Source organism: Staurois parvus, unplaced genomic scaffold, assembly GCF_062004578.1.
Source record: "Staurois parvus isolate SC_StPar_1 unplaced genomic scaffold, SC_StPar_1.0 ptg000368l, whole genome shotgun sequence".
Lineage (NCBI taxonomy): Eukaryota > Metazoa > Chordata > Amphibia > Anura > Ranidae > Staurois > Staurois parvus.
In genome coordinates, this window is record NW_028318164.1 from 570,385 (window position 1) to 588,126 (window position 17,742).

At 48.7% G+C, this 17,742-nt stretch overlaps 1 long non-coding RNA gene across 1 annotated transcript in view; it reads right to left on the reverse strand.

The window, feature by feature from the left end:
• Positions 1-952: 952 nt before the first annotated feature.
• The window catches only part of LOC149456229 (uncharacterized), a 65,684-nt gene continuing 48,894 nt past the window's right edge, over positions 953-17,742 (reverse strand). Inside the window, exons 3-4 of the long non-coding RNA XR_016313937.1 lie at positions 4,014-4,103; positions 953-1,331 (exon numbers count right to left, since the gene is read on the reverse strand). This is a non-coding gene — a long non-coding RNA (uncharacterized LOC149456229). The remainder of the gene's footprint in view (positions 1,332-4,013; positions 4,104-17,742) is intronic.

Below are 17,742 nucleotides of genomic sequence, written 5' to 3' on the forward strand. Positions count from 1 at the left end.
ACTGGCGTCCATACAAAATGTAAGGACGCAAATTGCACTGCAAAGAATAGCATGCAATTTGAACAGGAATGCGATTCCTGTCCAAATCGCATGTGGTTTCCCCACTGCTCATGTGTGAACCCAGGCAGTCGTATCCTGAGTTCACACTGGAGCGGGGAGATTTCCCACAGTGGAGAATGGGAGAGTGGGCGTGTGGGGATGTATACTATGGTGGCAGATGGTAGGAGAGGAGAGGAAGCCGCGGAGATTTCAAATCTTCAGACCTGTGAAGCTGCTTTCTCTCCTCTCCTTGCAGGTATGACAATTCGGGCTAGAGAGATTTTGATTGGTCAGCACCGTTACCTGAACGATGCTGACCAATCAGATGGCGTCTAGCCCATACTGACATCCCTGCATAGAGAGGAGAGAAAGCAGCTTCACAGGTCTGAAGATTTGAAATCTCTGTGAGTTCCTCTCCTCTCCTTGCAGCGATGACAGTAGGGGCTAGACAGCATCCGATTGGTCAGCACCATTCATCTGAAAATATTCTTTATGGAGCATGGAGACAGCGCTGCAGTGGTAATTATGCATGGCCGTAAATTATGCTTTTTTTTTCAATCAACTAGCAGGCTGAACGAAAAAAATAACTGGATTCCCCTGTTAATACAGTTTGTGTTGATGGGGGATTCGCTCTCATGAAGCCAGTTTTATTCTGACAGTGGGGAGACTTTCCCACTGTCAGAATACAATGATCAGTGTTGCCCGTGTCACTGATCGAGCAAATAAAACACAACAGGCTGGTGGTACAGAAGTCAATCGAGTGACGACTTCTATACCACCAGCCAGCCCATACAGTAGATGGATCGAAATTCTGCTGGTCCATGCTGAACTTCGATCCATCTGTGGACAACTTATGATTCACAGGTTTCCAATCTCTCTTCTAGAAACTTGAACGCAGATATAAAAACACCAAATAATGCAGTTATGTTATAATCAAAAGTAATTAAAATATGTTATAAATACTAGTAAAAGTACTGGCATTTTACTTGGCACCATCCTCCTGCAAACCCCTGTACAGTAGATCACAGGCTGGGAAAGTGAGGGGTAGCATTAGTGGCCAATCAGGAGTGTGCCGACAAAGGATCTTGCTGACAGAAGGCGAGAACAAAGAGATGAACTCATCGGCCTACCGTTGCCCTTCCTCTGTCCAATCACAGGCTTGCAGTGGAGAGGTGACAAAGCTGTATGGCTATGTTGTAGTACATGAATGTCAACACAACCTAACTCCACTGTCTGGCAGGGCTGCATAAACTTCTGCACCCGACAGATACAAATCATCTTTAGCAGTTTGTCTGGAGGACAAAAAAACAAAACAGAAAAAAAAAAAACTTTCAAGATAAAAAAAATGAAATGTTGCTGCAGTTTGTATGTCCATTACCTCTCTGCACACAAACCATAACCACTTGCCCTCCAGAGGATTTACCCCCCTTCCTGACCAGGCTATTTTTTGGGTTACTGTAACTGACAATTGCGCAGTCATGCAACGCTGCACCCAAATTACATTTTCCCCCATTAATAGAGCTTTCTTTCGGTGGTATTTGATCGCCTGTGCGTTTTTTATTTTTTGCGCTATAAAAAAAAGAAAAAAAAAAAACACAGACAATTTGGAGGAAAAAAACTTTTTGCTATGAAACATGTCTAGTAAAAAAATGTTTGAAAAAAAAATCAAATTTCATCATAAGTTTAGGCCAAAATGTCTTTGCTAAAATAAATTCCAATAAGTGCAAATTAATTGGTTTACATAAAAGTTATAGCGTTTACAAATGGCGGTATATATACATTGAGATTTGTTTTTTTCTTACTAGTGATGGCGGCGATCAGCAACTTATAGAGGGTCTGCGGGAGACATTCTGACACTGGGGGGAACTGACGTGATGTCATGGACATTCCCAGTGACACCAATACAGTGATCAGTACTAATAAATGCACTGACACTGTCCTAATGACACTGGGCAGGAAGGGGTTAACATCTGGGGCAATCAAAGGGTTAACTGTGTGCTGTTTCACTGTAAACTGTGTGTGTGCTTTCCACTGTAAGCACACTGCTTTGTATTGCTCTGCTATGTAGAGCCATACAAAGCAGTGTACAGGAGCTGACAGGGGAGAGAACTGTATTGTTTACATACAATACAGTTCTCTCCCCAGTCAGTAATGCTCGACAATCAATGGGTGCTGGCAAGTAATCACTGATCGGGACCCGGTGATTGACAGCCGAGGCTGCGAATAGTGGCGAGGGTAGGGGCGCACGTCCTCTACCCGGAAATGCAAAATCACACATACATATACACACACACTATATACAGTGGGGATCGAAGGTTTGGGCACCCCAGCTAAAAATTTGTATTATTGTGCATAAAGAAGCCAAGGAAAGATGGAAAAATCTCCAAAAGGCATCAAATTACAGATTAGACATTCTTATAATATGTCAACAAAAGTTAGATTTTATTTCTATCATTTACACTTTCAAAATAACAGAAAACAAAAAAATGGCGTCTGCAAAAGTTTGGGCACCCTGCAGAGTTAATATCTTGTACTGCCCCCTTTGGCAAGTATCACAGCTTGTAAACGCTTTTTGTAGCCAGCCAAGAGTCTTTCAATTCTTGTTTGAGGTATCTTTGCCCATTCTTCATTACAAAAGTCTTCCAGTTCTTTGAGATTTCTGGGCTGTCTGTCACGCACTGCTCTTTTAAGGTCTATCCATAGATTTTCAATTATGTTGAGGTCAGGAGATTGTGAAGGCCATGGCAAAACCTTCAGTTTACGCCTCTTGATGTAATCCCCCGTGGATTTCGAGGTGTGTTTAGGATCATTATCCATTTGTAGAAGCCATCCTCTCTTTAACTTCAGCTTTTTCACAGCTGCTACCAATCTGCCCAGTGAAGAGGGACAAAGAAAGGAGAGCCGCAGCTCTTATGCACAATGCTGGATCATGACGGGGATCAAGTAAGTATAAGGGAAGGTGATAGTCTGTTACACAAAAGGTTTTTTTACCTTAAAGCGGAGCTCCACCCAAAATGACTGCTCCCCTGCTCCCCATTAAGGATTGGCACCTTTGGGGGGGGGGGGCGGTACCCGAATTTCACAGGTACCAGTTCCCACTTCTAGGCGATCGGAAGCGGAAGGTGTCCTCCCTCCCTGTAGTCTTTTGGGACACATGACAGGTCCCAGAAGATTACAGGACCATTCATGAAGCGCAGTGCTACTCGCGCATGTGCAGAGGGTACCCTTCTGTGAAACCGCAGGCTATCACAGCTGGGTGCCCACACTGAAGATGCTGGCACCTGGAACACAGGACGGCTGGTGAAATGGGCTGCGGAGGACACACTGTGGGACCGAGGGACAGGTAAATGGCTGTTTTTTAAAAGTCAGCAGCTATAGTCTTTGTAGCTGCTGACTTATTTTTGGACAGGGTGAGTGGAACTCCGCTTTAATGCATACAATCCATTAAGTTAAAAACCCTTGAGGATTTAGAAGTACTTTAATGCCTGAACTCAGCTGCTGCAACTAGAAAATGAGACAGAACACTGCACATGCACGTAGATTGAACCTTGTAGCACCCATGCTACAACTGTGCGCCCACTAAAAACCTGGAAGCAGACTGGTTTCTATGCAGAAGTCAGCCTGATTTTGCACTCCCCAGCTTTAATAAATAAGCCCCACTGTAACCAGATCACATGGTACAAAAGTACCATGCAATCTGGTGCGGGCAAACGCACTGCATTTGCGACCGACACTTGGGATGTCATTACATTTCTATTGACACCCGCTGCAGATTGCAAAAGCTGTGTGTTTTGCATCTAGGTTTAATTGCAAAGGAAAGTACAGCACGCTCCTGCGTGATTCAGATGTGGGCATGTGAGAACCGGCCTTAATAGCCTGTTTTTGGTGTAAAATACGTATAAATTCTAGGTCAGCCGGACAGTAATGGTTATTACCTGTACAGAAAGGTCAGTAATAAATATAAGAAAACTCACAAATTCCACATTTTCCTTCAGTCTTCAGGGTGGCTCCCAGGCTGCTTTGCGGTAACGCACGTCTGATGTTACAGTTAGAGATGAGGGCTTCTCAAAAAAGGCAAAAGCAAAATTCACAAATATGGTGACATACAGGATCCTTAAAAAGTAAGCAATAATAGATAATAAAATAAATACAACTTTACAGCGGAGATGTGTTATTCATTGGAGGGATTAGATAAAAGTCAAATGTCCCCAGACATCCCAGGATGTAGAAAACACCTCCAGAGGCTTTGCTTCTGGTATTTCAAATTAAAATCCAAGGACAGGCAGAAGAGGCAGTTCTACCTTCAACCATGGACTGCACTACAGGGTTTTCAACTCCAGTTACTGGAAATATCACACTTTTTATCAAATAAAATAAGAGTTAAAAGGCAAACGTTACCTGTGTCTTTTGACAGATATACCCAGTAAATATTTTACCATTGCAGTACCTCTAGCATCTCCCCTGCAACCTTCATACAGTCTATAGCCCCTTTAGAGTCTCCCTGCCTGCCACCTACAGATTATAGCCCCTCTAGTATCTCCCTTCGTGCCACCTACACCCTCTATATACTCTCTAGCATCTCCCTCCATGCCCCATACACCCTCTATATTCTCTCTAGTATCTCCCTGCCAACCCACCACCTTCAGGGAAGTTTGCCTGTCATTCTAGAACCATGGCCACTCTGCACCTCCTTCCTACCACCACCTACAGGAGGTCACACAGAGGATGGCTCTCTGATCCAGTTTGCCGTTGTGTTTTGCACTGCAGACCCTATGCAAATCCAGGTCTGCCAGGATTGCCTCCATGTAACAGGATTTGAGAATGGTGACTCGCTCATGATAGCAAATAATGCATTGTGGGAAGGCAGGGGGTATAGCCATGTGTTTTTATACCTGGAAGTTTTCACTGGGATTTTCACTGGTGTGGATATGGGAGGTGGACAGGAACAAGGAAGGTAATTAATCACTTCCCGTGCGGCCCATGTATATAAAAACGGCCAGATGGGAGCAGTGCAGGGGTGGGTGGCCGATTATAAACGTCCTCCCCGCTCCCTGCTTGTGTGCGCACAGCACCGCGGTAGTTGTACGGGACGTCTGTGTGAGGTGCCGATCATGTGATCACTGAGTATACTTCTGACATCATTGCTTACTACGTGTGAAATCTGTTAATGATCACAGAGGTCACATAGCATAAGGCTATTCACAACAGCCTTGTACCATGTGACAAGCTGTGACCGATCACAGCTCACACAGTATTTCTCAATGGCTGCAAGAATGCAGCCAGAGAGAAGTAGAAATTATTGCTTTTACAGCCTTTATAGGTAAAAAAGCAATCAGTGTAAAAAAAAAAAATCTTCACCACCCCCCACAAGTAGTACAGTAGTACCATAGTGACACTGTACTACTTGGGAGGGTGATGAAGATGTTTTTTTTACTGCTCTGGTTACAGTATGTTGATAAAAAAACAAAAAAAAATTTAAAAGATATAAAAAAAAAAAGAAAAATGTAAAAAAAAGTTTTGAAAATTTATAATAATTTTTGGTTATCAACTAATTTTGGTTATTTTTTTTTTACTAAAAAGAAAACTGAATAAATTTTGGCCAAGATTTATAGAGAAAGATTATTTATTTTTTCAAAATTTTGGACTTTTTCATATATAGCAAAAAAAATAAAAATCCCAGTGGTGAATAAACACCACCAAAATAAAAAGTTTTATTTGTCTCCAAAAATGCTAAAAAATTCATATGGGTACAGTGTTGCATGACCGCGCAATTGTCATTCAAAGTGTGATAGCACTGAAAGCTGAAAATTGGCCTGGACAGGAAGGGGGTAAAAGTGTCCGGACTTGAAGTGGTTAAAAGGCATTTACCAGAATCTTTTTTTCACTATTTAACTATTTTAAACTAGGAAAAAGTGTTATTCCTGCCAAAACTTTTTTCCAAAGAAGGAGGGATGCAGTTAGGCTCTCTGTCTGTGCTCACTGCAGGGGAGATTCCTCCTCTCTACAAGTTCAAAGGAACAGGAAGTGAACGGAATCTCTCTAGGTACGCATCAGCAAATAAAACCACTTTATTCATAGAAGGGGAAGTGTTAGAACCTCTGTGATTTTTTTTCTTGCCCTTCATATAGTATAAACGTTAGCTGGGTATACACAGTCTTTTTTCAAGCAACCAGCTGGTTGAATGGGAAAAACCAAAAACCAACTTCCCAAATCCCAGCATGCACACAAGTGAGGGATACACACGTACTGAGATATGGGCAGTTCCTGCTGGACAGGAGGAATTTCAATACGCATATACCCTGCTTTACTCTCCTCATTTCCTATGTGGGTTAAGTGAAATTTCCTTGATAAATGTCAATAGAAACTCAACAGATGTCCTAACACTTCCACTTGCAAAAACAATAGAAAAAATGATTTTGTTTGAAGATTCACCGAAAATCCGTCTCATTTATTACTGTGCCGGAACCCACAGCCCACAGAGGATGCCAGTGAATAATGAAGATGTGGACATGGAAGGATTGTGTACCATGTATTGCCTATAGCCAACACACAGCAAGTATTTATACAGCAATAAATGAAAAATAAAAGCTTACTTACTACTGGCACAGATCAGAATAATCCCAGCAATAGAGCTGCAGAGAATACAGATCAACACGATCAGCACTCCCACCCTAAAAAAAAAACTATCTCAGATAACCTCAAAAATCACTCCCCCGGCCTTCTTACCCACGGGGAACCTCTCCCACCCCAAAAAACCGTATTTAAGACGACCTCAAAAATAACCCCCCCGGCCCCACCACCCCGGGGTCAGCTCTCCCACCCTAAAAAAAAACTATCTCGGATAACCTCAAAAATCACTCCCCCCTCCTCACGACCCCCGGGGAACCTCTCCCACCCCAAAAAAAAACCTTTTTCAGACGACCTGAAAAATCAAACCTCCGGCTTCACCACCCCGGGGTCAGCTCTCCCACTCCAAAAAAAAAAACTATCTCAGATAAACTCAAAATTCAATCCCCCCTCCTCACCAACTCTGGGGAACCTCTCCCACCCCAAAAAACCGTATTTAAGACGACCTCAAAAATAACCCCCCCGGCCCCACCACCCCGGGGTCAGCTCTCCCACCCTAAAAAAAAACTATCTCGGATAACCTCAAAAATCACTCCCCCCTCCTCACGACCCCCGGGGAACCTCTCCCACCCCAAAAAAAAACCTTTTTCAGACGACCTGAAAAATCAAACCTCCGGCTTCACCACCCCGGGGTCAGCTCTCCCACTCCAAAAAAAAAAACTATCTCAGATAAACTCAAAATTCAATCCCCCCTCCTCACCAACTCTGGGGAACCTCTCCCACCCCCAAAAAAAAACCTTTTTCAGACGACCTCAAAAATCACTCCCCCCTCCTCACCACCACCGGGGCACATCTACCACACCAAAAAATACCTTTTTCAGACGACCTCAAAAATCACACCCCCGGCCTCACCACCCCGGGGTCAGCTCTCCCACCCTAAAAAAAATATCCCAGATAACCTCAAAAATCACTCCCCCCTCCTCACCAACTCCGGGGAACCACTCCCACCCCAAAAAAAATCCTTTTTCAGACGACCTCAAAAATCACACCACCCCGGGGACAGCTCTCCCACCCTAAAAAAAAAACTATCTCAGAAAACCTTAAAAATCACTCCCCCCTCCTCACCACCACCGGGGAACCTCTCCCACCCCAAAAAAAAAAACCTTTCTCAGACGACCTCAAAAATCACCCCCCCCGGCCTCACCAACTTTGGGGAACCTCTCCCACCCCAAAAAAAAAACTATCTAAGATGACCTCAAAAATCACACCCCCGGCCTCACCACCCCTGGGGCACCTCTCCCACCCCAAAAAAAAACTTTTTCAGACGACCTCAAAAATCCCACCCCAAAAAAAACCCTTTTTTTTCAAGTGACCTCAAAAATCACTACACCGGCCTCACCACCCCGGGGTCAGCTCTCTCACCCTAAAAAAAAACTATCTCAGTTAACCTCAAAAATCACTCCCCCCTCCTCACCACCCCCGGGGCACCTCTCCCACCCTAAAAAAAAACTATCTAAGACGACCTCAAAAATATCACCCCCGGCCTCACCACCCCTGGGGCACCTCTCCCACCCTAAAAAAAAACTATCTCAGATAACCTCAAAAATCACTCCCCCCTCCTCACCACCCCCGGGGCACCTCTCCCACCCCAAAAAAAAACCTTTTTCAGGCGACCTCAAAAATCACACCCCCGGCCTCACCACCCCGGGGTCAGCTCTCCCACCTTAAAAAAAACTATCTGAGATAACCTAAAAAATCACTCCCCCCTCCTCACCACCCACGGGGCACCTCTTCCACCCCAAAAAAAAACTATCTAAGACGACCTCAAAATTCACACCCCCGGCCTCACCACCCCTGGGGCACCTCTCCCACCCCAAAAAAAAACTCTTTCAGACGACCTCAAAAATCACACCCCCGGCCTCACCACCCCGGGGTAAGCTCTCCCACCCTAAAAAAAAACTATCTCACATAACCTCAAAAATCACTCCCCCCTCCTCACCACCCCGGGGTAAGCTCTCCCACCCTAAAAAAAAACTATCTCAGATAACCTCAAAAATCAATCCCCCCTCCTCACCACCCCCGGGACACCTCTCCCACCCCAAAAAAAAACCTTTTTCAGGCGACCTCAAAAATCACACCCCCGGCCTCACCACCCCGGGGTCAGCTCTCCCACCCTAAAAAAAAACTATCTCAGATAACCTGAAAAATCATTCCCCCATCCTCACCACCCCCGGGGAACCTCTCCCACCCCAAAAAGAAACCTTTTTCAGACGACCTCAAAAATCACACCCCCCGGCCTCAACACCCCGGGGTCAGCTCTCCCACCCTAAAAAAAAACTATCTTAGATAACCTCAAAAATCACTCCTTCGGCCTCCCCAGCCCCGGGGCACCGCTCCCACCCCGAGAAAAAACCTTTTTCAGACGACCTCAAAAATCACACCCCCCCCCGGCCTCACCACCCCGGGGTCAGCTCTCCCACCCTAAAAAAAAACTATCTCAGATAACCTCAAAAATCACCCCCCCATCCTCACCACACTCGGGGCACACCTCCCATCCCAAAAAAAACCTTTTTCAGACGACCTAAAAAATCACACCCCCGGCCTCACCACCCCGGGGTCAGCTCTCCCACCCTAAAAAAAACTATCTCAGATAACCTCAAAAATCACTCCCACCTCCTCACCAACCCCGGGGAACCTCTCCCACCCCAAAAAAAAAACCTTTTTCAGACGACCTCAAAAATCACTCCCCCCTCCTCACCAACCCCGGGGCACCTCTCCCACCCCAAAAAAAACATTTTTCATGCGACCTCAAAAATCAAACCCCCGGCCTCACCACCCCGGGGTCAGCTCTCCCACCCTAAAAAAAACTATCTCAGATAACCTCAAAAATCACTCCCCCCTCCTCACCACCCCCGAGGCACCTCTCCCACCCCAAAAAAAACCCCTTTTTAGACAACCTCAAAAATCACACCCCCGGCCTCACCACCCCGGGGTCAGCTCTCCCACCCTAAAAAAAAACTAACTCAGAAAACCTCAAAAATCACTCCCCCCTCCTCACCACACCCGGGGAACCTCTCCCACCCTAAAAAAAACCTTTTTCAGACGACCTCAAAAATCACACCCCCGGCCTCACCACCCCGGGGTCAGCTCTCCCACCCTAAAAAAAAACTAACTCAGAAAACCTCAAAAATCACTCCCCCCTCCTCACCAACCTCGGGGAACCTCTCCCACCCCAAAAAAAAAAACTTTTCAGACGACCTCAAAAATCACTCCCCCCTCCTCACCAACCCCGGGGCACCTCTCCCACCCTAAAAAAAACATTTTTCAGATGACCTCAAAAATCACTCCCCCCTCCTCACCAACCCCGGGGCACCTCTCCCACCCCAAAAAAACCCTTTTTCAGATGACCTCAAAAATCACACCACCGGCCTCACCACCCCGGGGTCAGCTCTCCCACCCTAAAAAAAAACCTTTTTCAGACGACCTCAAAAATCACTCCCCCATCCTCACCACCCCGGGGAACCTCTCCCACCCCAAAAAAACCCTTTTTCAGATGACCTCAAAAATCACACCACCGGCCTCACCACCCCGGGGTCAGCTCTCCCACCCTAAAAAAAAACCTTTTTCAGACGACCTCAAAAATCACTCCCCCCTCCTCAACATCACCGGGGAACCTCTCCCACCCCAATAAAAACCTTTTTCAGATGACCTCAAAAATCACACCCCCGGCCAAACCACCCCGGGGTCAGCTCTCCAACCCTAAAAAAAAAACTATCTCAGATAACCTCAAAAATCACTCCCCCTCCTCACCACCCCCGGGGAACCTCTCCCACCCCAAAAAAAAACCTTTTTGAGACGTTAGAAATCACACCCCCGGCCTCACCACCCCGGGGTCAGCTCTCCCACCCTAAAAAAAACCCATCTCAGATAACCTCAAAAATCACTCCCCCCTTCTCACCACCCACGGGGCAATTCTCCCACCCCAAAAAAACAACCTTTTTCAGACGACCTCAAAAATCACACCCCCAGCCTCACCACCCCCGGGGCACCTCTCCCACCCCAAAAAAACAACCTTTTTCAGACGACCTCAAAAATCACACCCCCAGCCTCACCACCCCGGGGTCAGCTCTCCCACCCTAAAAAAAAAACTTTATCAGATAACCTCAAAAATCGCTCCCCCATCCACACCACCCCCGAAGCAACTCTCCCACCCCCAAAAAAAAACCTTTTTCAGACGACCTCAAAAATCACACCCCCGGCCTCAACACCCCGGGGTCAGATCTCCCACCCTAAAAAAAGAACTATCTCAGATAACCTCAAAATCACTCCCCCTCCTTACCACCCCCAGGGGCACCTCTCCCACCCCAAAAAAAACCCTTTTTCAGACGACCTCAAAAATCACACCCTTGGCCTCACCACCCCCGGGGCACCTCTCCCACCCCAAAAAAACTTTTTCAGACGACCTCAAAAGTCACACCCCTGGCCTCACCACCCCGGGGTCAGCTCTCCCACCCTAAAAAAAAACAAAAAACAGATAACCTCAAAAATCACTCCCCCATCCTCACCACCCCTGGGGCACCTCTACCACCCCAAAAAAAAACCTTTTTCAGACGACCTCAAAAATCACACCCCCGGCCTCAACACCCCGGGGTCAGATCTCCCACCCTAAAAAAAGAACTATCTCAGATAACCTCAAAAATCACTCCCCCCTCCTCACCACCCCCGGGGCACCTCTCCCACCCCAAAAAAAACCTATTTCAGACGACCTCAAATATCACACCCCCGGCCTCACCACCCCGGGGTCAGCTCTCCCACCTTAAAAAAAAACTATCTCAGAAAACCTCAGAATTCACTCCCCGATCCTCACCACCCCCGGGGAACCTCTCCCACCCCAAAAACACCCCCGGCCTCACCACTCCGGGGTCAGCTCTCCCACCCTAAAAAAAAACTTTTTCAGACGACCTCAAAAATCAAACCCCCGGCCTCACCACCCCGGGGTCAGCTCTACCACCTCAAAAAAACACATTTTTCAGACAACCTCAAAATTCACACCCCCGGCCACACCACCCCGGGGTCAGCTCTCCTACCCTTAAAAAAAAACTATCTCAGAAAACCTCAAAAACCACTCCCCCCTCCTCACCAACCCCGGGGAACCTCTCCCACCCCAAAAAAAAACCTTTTTCAGACGAGCTCAAAAATCACAGCCCCGGCCTCCCCACCCCGGGGTCAGCTCTCCCACCCTAAAAAAAACTCTCTCAGCTAACCTCAAAAATCACTCCCTCCTCCTCACCACCCCCGGGGCACCTCTCCCACCCCAAAAAACCTTTTTCAGACGACCTCAAAAGTCACACCCCCGGCCTCACCACCCCGGGGTCAGCTCTCCCACCCTAAAAAAAAACAAAAAACAGATAACCTCAAAAATCACTCCCCCATCCTCACCACCCCTGGGGCACCTCTACCACGCCAAAAAAAAACCTTTTTCAGACGACCTCAAAAATCACACCCCCGGCCTCACCACCCCCCGGGGTCAGCTCTCCCTCCCTAAAAAAAAACTATCTCAGATAATCTCAAAAATCACTCCCCCCTCCTCACCACCCCCGGGGCACCTCTCCCACCCCAAAAAAAACCCATTTTCAGATGACCTCAAAAATCAATCCCCCGACCTCACCACCCCGGGGTCAGCTCTCCCACCCTAAAAAAAAATATCTCAGATAAACTCAAAAATCACACCCCCTCCTCACCACCCCCGGGGAACCTCTCCCACCCCAAAAAAAAAATTTTTCAGAACACCTCAAAATCACACCCCTGGCCTCACCTCCCTGGGGTCACCTCTCCCACCCCAAAAAAAACCCTTTTTCAGACGACCTCAAAAACCACACCCCCGGCCTCACCACCCCGAGGTCAGCTCTCCCACCCAAAAAAAAGACTATATCAGATAACCTCAAAAATCACTCCCCCCTCCTCACCATCCCTGGGGAACCTCTCCCACCCCAAAAAAACCCTATTTCAGACGACCTCAAAAATCACACCCCTGGCCTCACCACCCCGGAGTCAGATCTCCCGCCCTAAAAAAAAACAATCTCTGATAACCTCAAAAATCACTCCCCCCTCCTCACCACCCCCGGGGCACCTCTCCCACCCCAAAAAAAAACATTTTTCAGACGACCTCAAAAATCACACCCCCGGCCTCACCACCCCGGGGTCAGCTCTCCCACCCTAAAAAAAGAACTATCTCAGATAACCTCAAAATCACTCCCCCCTCCTCACCATCCCCGGGGAACCTCTCCCACCCCAAAAAAACCCTATTTCAGACGACCTCAAAAATCACACCCCCGGCCTCACCACCCCGGAGTCAGATCTCCCGCCCTAAAAAAAAACAATCTCTGATAACCTCAAAAATCACTCCCCCATCCTTACCACCCCCGGGGCACCTCTCCCACCCCAAAAAAAACCTTTTTCAGATGACCTAAAAAATCTCACCCCCGGCCTCACCACCCCGGGGTCAGCTCTCCCACCCTAAAAACTCCCCCGGCCTCACCACCCCGGGGTCAGCTCTCCCACCCTAAAAAAAAACTATCTCAGAAAACCTCAAAAATCACTCCCCCCTCCTCACCAGCCCCGGGGAACCTCTCCCACCCCAAAAAAAAACCTTTTTCAGACGACCTCAAAAATCACACCCCCGGCCTCACCACCCCGGGGTCAGCTCTCCCACCCTAGAAAAAAAACTATCTCAGATAACCTCAAAAATCACTCCCCCATCCTTACCACCCCCGGGGCACCTCTCCCACCCCAAAAAAAACCTTTTTCAGATGACCTAAAAAATCTCACCCCCGGCCTCACCACCCCAGGGTCAGCTCTCCCACCCTAGAAAAAAACTATCTCAGATAACCTCAAAAATCACTCCCCCATCCTTACCACCCCCGGGGCACCTCTCCCACCCCAAAAAAAACCTTTTTCAGATGACCTAAAAAATCTCACCCCCGGCCTCACCACCCCAGGGTCAGCTCTCCCACCCTAGAAAAAAACTATCTCAGATAACCTCAAAAATCACTCCCCCATCCTTACCACCCCCGGGGCACCTCTCCCACCCCAAAAAAACCCTATTTCAGACGACCTCAAAAATCACACCCCCGGCCTCACCACCCCGGAGTCAGATCTCCCGCCCTAAAAAAAAACAATCTCTGATAACCTCAAAAATCACTCCCCCTTCCTCACCACCCCCAGGGGCACCTATCCCACCCCAAAAAAACCCTTTTTCAGACGACCTTAAAAATCACACCCCCGGCCTCACCACCCTGGGGTCAGCTCTCAAACCCCCAAAAAAAACCTTTTTCAGACGACCTCAAATATCACACCCCCGGCCTCACCACCCCGGGGTCAGCTCTCCCACCCTAAAAAAGAACTATCTCAGATAACCTAAAAATCACTCCCCCCTCCTCACCACCCCCGGGGCACCTCTCCCACCCCAAAAAAACCCTATTTCAGACGACCTCAAAAATCACACCCCTGGCCTCACCACCCCGGAGTCAGATCTCCCGCCCTAAAAAAAAACAATCTCTGATAACCTCAAAAATCACTCCCCCCTCCTCACCACCCCCGGGGCACCTCTCCCACCCCAAAAAAAACCTTTTTCAGATGACCTAAAAAATCTCACCCCCGGCCTCACCACCGCGGGGTCAGCTCTCCCACCTTAAAAAAAAAACTCTCTCAGAAAAGCTCAGAATTCACTCCCCGATCCTCACCACCCCCGGGGCATCTCTCCCACCCCAAAATAAAACCTTTTTCAGACGACCTCAAAAATCACACCCCCGGCCTCCCCACCCCGGGGTCAGCTCTCCCACCCTAAAAAAAAAACTATCTCAGAAAACCTCAAAAATCACTCCCCCCTCCTCACCAACCCCGGGGAACCTCTCCCACCCTAAAAAAAAACTTTTTCAGACGACCTCAAAAATCAAAGCCCCGGCCTCACCACCCCGGGGTCAGCTCTCCCACCTCAAAAAAACACATTTTTCAGACTACCTCAAAAATCACACCCCCTCCTCACCACCCCGGGGTCAGCTCTCCCACCCTAAAAAAAACTATCTCAGAAAACCTCAAAAATCACTCCCCCCTCCTCACCAACCCCGGGGAACCTCTCCCACCCCCAAAAAAAAACCTTTTTCAGATGAGCTCAAAAATCACAGCCCCGGCCTCACCACCCCGGGGTCAGCTCTCCCACCCTAAAAACTCCCCCGGCCTCACCACCCCGGGGTCAGCTCTCCCACCCTAAAAAAAAACCTATCTCAGATAACCTCAAAAATCACTCCCCCCTCCTCACCACCCCCGGGGCACCTCTCCCACCCAAAAAAAAACCTATTTCAGACGACCTCAAATATCACACCCCTGGCCTCACCACCCTGGGGTCAGCTCTCCCACCCTAAAAAAGAACTATCTCAGATAACCAAAAAATCACTCCCCCCTCTTCACCACCCCCGGGGAACCTCTCCCACCCCAAAAGAAAACCTTTTTCAGACGACCTCAAAAATCACATCCCCGGCCTCACCACCCCGGGGTCAGCTCTCCCACCCTAAAAACTCCCCCGGCCTCACCACCCCGGGGTCAGCTCTCCCACCCTAAAAAAAAAACTATCTCAGAAAACCTCAAAAATCACTCCCCCCTCCTCACCAACCCCGGGGAACCTCTCCCACCCCTAAAAAAAAACTTTTTCAGACGACCTCAAATATCACACCCCCGGCCTCACCACCCCGGGGTCAGCTCTCCCACCCTAGAAAAAAACTATCTCAGAAAACCTCAAAAATCACTCCCCCCTCCTCACCAACCCCGGGGAACCTCTCCCACCCCTAAAAAAAAACTTTTTCAGACGACCTCAAAAATCAAACCCCCGGCCTCACCACCCCGGGGTCAGCTCTCCCACCTCAAAAAAACACATTTTTCAGACGACCTCAAAATTCACACCCCCGGCCTCACCACCCGGGGGTCAGCTCTCCCACCCTAAAAAAAAACCTATCTCAGATAACCTCAAAAATCACTCCCCCATCCTTACCACCCCCGGGGCACCTCTCCCACCCCAAAAAAAACCTTTTTCAGATGACCTAAAAAATCTCACCCCCGGCCTCACCACCCCGGGGTCAGCTCTCCCACCCTAAAAACTCCCCCGGCCTCACCACCCCGGGGTCAGCTCTCCCACCCTAAAAAAAAAACTATCTCAGAAAACCTCAAAAATCACTCCCCCCTCCTCACCAGCCCCGGGGGAACCTCTCCCACCCTAAAAAAAAACCTTTTTCAGACGACCTCAAAAATCACACCCCCGGCCTCACCACCCCGGGGTCAGCTCTCCCACCTCAAAAAAACACATTTTTCAGACGACCTCAAAATTCACACCCCCGGCCTCACCACCCCGGGGTCAGCTCTCCCACCCTAAAAAAAACTATCTCAGATAACCTCAAAAATCACTCCCCCCTCCTCACCACCCCTGGGGCACCTCTCCCACCCCAAAAAAAACCTTTTTCAGACGACCTAAAAAATCTCACCCCCGGCCTCACCACATCGGGGTCAGCTCTTCCACCCTAAAAACTCCCCCGGCCTCACCACCCCAGGGTCAGCTCTCCCACCCTAAAAAAAAAAACTATCTCAGAAAACCTCAAAAATCACTCCCCCCTCCTCACCAACCCCGGGGAACCTCTCCCACCCCTAAAAAAAACCTATTTCAGACGACCTCAAATATCACACCCCCGGCCTCACCACCCCGGGGTCAGCTCTCCCACCCTAGAAAAAAACTATCTCAGAAAACCTCAAAAATCACTCCCCCCTCCTCACCAGCCCCGGGGAACCTCTCACACCCCAAAAAAAAACCTTTTTCAGACGACCTCAAAAATCACACCCCCGGCCTCACCACCCCGGGGTCAGCTCTCCCACCCTAAAAAAAAACCTATCTCAGATAACCTCAAAAATCACTCCCCCCTCCTCACCACCCCCGGGGCACCTCTCCCACCCCAAAAAAAACCTATTTCAGACGACCTCAAATATCACACCCCCGGCCTCACCACCCCGGGGTCAGCTCTCCCACCCTAGAAAAAAACTATCTCAGATAACCTCAAAAATCACTCCCCCCTCCTCACCACCCCTGGGGCACCTCTCCCACCCCAAAAAAAACATTTTTCAGACGACCTCAAAATTCACACCCCCGGCCTCACCACCCCGGGGTCAGCTCTCCCACCCTAAAAAAAACTATCTCAGATAACCTCAAAAATCACTCCCCCCTCCTCACCACCCCTGGGGCACCTCTCCCACCCCAAAAAAAACCTTTTTCAGACGACCTAAAAAATCTCACCCCCGGCCTCACCACATCGGGGTCAGCTCTTCCACCCTAAAAACTCCCCCAGCCTCACCACCCCAGGGTCAGCTCTCCCACCCTAAAAAAAAAAACTATCTCAGAAAACCTCAAAAATCACTCCCCCCTCCTCACCAACCCCGGGGAACCTCTCCCACCCCTAAAAAAAACCTATTTCAGACGACCTCAAATATCACACCCCCGGCCTCACCACCCCGGGGTCAGCTCTCCCACCCTAGAAAAAAACTATCTCAGATAACCTCAAAAATCACTCCCCCCTCCTCACCACCCCTGGGGCACCTCTCCCACCCCAAAAAAAACCTTTTTCAGACGACCTAAAAAAATCTCACCCCCGGCCTCACCACATCGGGGTCAGCTCCCCCACCCTAAAAAAAAACTCTCTCAGCTAACCTCAAAAATCACTCCCCCCTCCTCACCAACCCCAGGGAACCTCTCCCACCCCAAAAAAAACCTTTTTCAGACGACCTCAAAAATCACACCCTCGGCCTCACCACCCCAGGGTCAGCTCTCCCACCCTAGAAAAAAACTATCTCAGATAACCTCAAAAATCACTCCCCCATCCTTACCACCCCCGGGGCACCTCTCCCACCCCAAAAAAAACCTTTTTCAGATGACCTAAAAAATCTCACCCCCGGCCTCACCACCCCGGGGTCAGCTCTCCCACCCTAAAAACTCCCCTGGCCTCACCACCCCGGGGTCAGCTCTCCCACCCTAAAAAAAAAACAATCTCAGAAAACCTCAAAAATCCCTCCCCCCTCCTCACCAACCCCGGGGAACCTATCCCA